The sequence below is a fragment of the Austrofundulus limnaeus genome, unplaced genomic scaffold (assembly GCF_001266775.1).
Source record: "Austrofundulus limnaeus strain Quisiro unplaced genomic scaffold, Austrofundulus_limnaeus-1.0 Scaffold83, whole genome shotgun sequence".
NCBI lineage: Eukaryota > Metazoa > Chordata > Actinopteri > Cyprinodontiformes > Rivulidae > Austrofundulus > Austrofundulus limnaeus.
The window spans coordinates 798,092-800,682 of NW_013952485.1; positions in this window are offsets into that span (position 1 = coordinate 798,092).

Here is a 2,591-nt window from a genome sequence, read left to right on the forward strand (position 1 = left end):
AAATAAATAAATAAATAAATAAATAAACAAAAAATAAATAAAATAAAATAATAAAATCTTGTAGACTATCACAGCTACAATCTAAAAGTTAGAATAAGATAATAAAAAACTGTCATGGGTTATTCTTAAACACATCTGTTAAGAAACTAACTACAATATTTTATTTTTATGAGGTTAGGTTTAGAAACAAACACACATAGCAGTTATTTGCAGATAAAATTGTAATACCAAATATGAACAAATAATGTGTGTGTCGGTAGGCGATGGATGGAACAATTTTTTTTTGTTTGGGTCCATGTTCTAAACTCTGTTGTTGTAGCACTGATTCAGTTTAGTCTGGTTGTTTGTGAAGCCATGAACAGMAAAATAGGCACCTGAATTCCACAAGGCCATTTACAAACTCTAATATAAATGTAAAAAAAAAAAAATCAATAAAATAGTTTGTTTGATTGCAAAATACTTTCAAATAAGCCAAAGTTTGCTGCTACTTCTGGCGTTTCTGACAGGAAGTTGTACCTGTAATCATTTAGCRCCCCCAGGAATAAAGTGGATAAGGCAACACTAGTGCAACAAAAATTATTCTTCTTCTCTTTGAAACTGGTTAAAAGCTGCATATCACCACCTATTGTATAAGGGTGTATAATGTGTAATGTAGTATGTCATTTTACATTGTGTCGGTGGAACAAAAYAGATGCAAGCTACACAAACACGGCCAAAAAATAACTAGTAACTTAAGCCTGTATGATTTTATTGTTAAAATGTAGTGGTAAACGAAGAAAAAAAGCTATTCAAGTAAAGTACAAACTCCCAGAACCAGTACCAACTGAATACATACAATACAACAATATTCAAGTAAATTTACTTTGTTACTGTCCACCTCTGTACCTTACTGAAAATGTAGCATCAGTATTACAAATGGTGTAGTTTTTACACTTCTTACAGGCAAAAATCTCCTTTCTGTCAAAATATTGATCTTTTTATGAACACCAGAGGGCACCAAAAGATTTATTGTATGTTCTCCAACATGCTGAMGCCAAAAGCCTGCATGCTGCCAGCCAGTATTTATTATTTGTCTTTGAACAATGCCACAATCGTTCTCCTCATTTTTGTACTCATTGTTCTCTTTATTGTGCTGYCTATAAATGTAAAGTGCTGCCGTTTTCTTTTTGCCTGCACAGTTTTTCCARTGCTTCTAAGCATGTGCCTAAAACTAGACACGTTTGTTTTAACACTCTAAATATCTCTGCATTTAGTTAGAAAATGTAAACCAAAAAAAAAAATTTGTAGATAATAATGACAATCTATGGATATAAATATTATTCCTCTGCAGTGATCAAACACTAAGTGGGTCCTATTGATCTTCAAACACGCCTGAGTGGCACAATAGCTGAAATTTTTTCGATCAGCTCCTGTGGCTGCAAACAAAAGACAAGGAGTGTGCTCGAACATGCAAATGTGAACATTCTGGCAGTYTGTCAAAGTGTGGGGGAAATGGTTCCCTCAGTGGGAGCAGCTTTTGCATTTAGCACAATGACAACACATTATGAGCATGTTGAATATTTTTGTTCTGTAAAGCGGGGACTTTTCTGTTTGGTGGAATCAAGTCCCATTTTTTGCACAATGAGTGGATTGTTCATGTATGAATGTTGTGGCAGTCTGATAAAGGCTTTCAGAGCCATTATTGTCTTCTGTTAAAGGAGAAACGGTGATAATGCTTTATGCTTGTGTCTGTTTGCAAAATATCCTTTGAACCACATTGAAAAAACTTTCAAAAACTAATCTCTAGATTTACGTCTACATCTGATTAACCTTTGGAGTTGATCTAATTTAGAAAAAAATATTTATTTATTTATTCATCTCATTAAAAAAATAAAATTTAAGATGGCCGCCTCAGCTAAGTCACCTTAGCAAACACAAAATCAGTAACTCAATCAGTTTTACAGAAAATGACCAAAATTCTGGTCATGGTACAGATGAGACTGATTCACAAAAACTTAGTCATTTGTTGTTTTTCCCTACATGTTAATGTGTGCTAAAGTGTATTTGTTTTAAAATTAAATATATTCTGAATATGCTTTTGAGTGCCTGCTGTCAGGTAAACCCATCCTGAAGAAGGTTTTTATTTCAGAAACCTACTTTAGAATTCCCACATTTGCATATCTATCTAAAGAGACACATTTTTCTGGCAAAAATGCACTTTAAATAATAAATATTCAATGCTTTTATGTCAAAAAGCATATATCTTCCTTATTTTTCTATCCCCCCAACCTGAGCACAATAACTGAAAACATTTGTGTGAGGGAGAAGAAAAGTAAATCTATATTATAACACCAGTGCTGTAAATGTAAAATCTGATTAGAATTTTTTTCCACATTTCCTCTTATATCTGGTAATACCTGAGCAAACAAGAGCAGCTGCAACCCCCCTTTAGAGTAAACAGAATTAATTTGTGCTGAGCGTTTTTTAAGGCTCTGCAGCAGTGAATGTAAAGACTGTAATGAATTCTAACAGCTCAACAAATATTGAGCCATGCTGGACATAGTGTGTGGCATTCCCGTTCAACCCGTGCTGTCAATACATTGGGTGGAAAG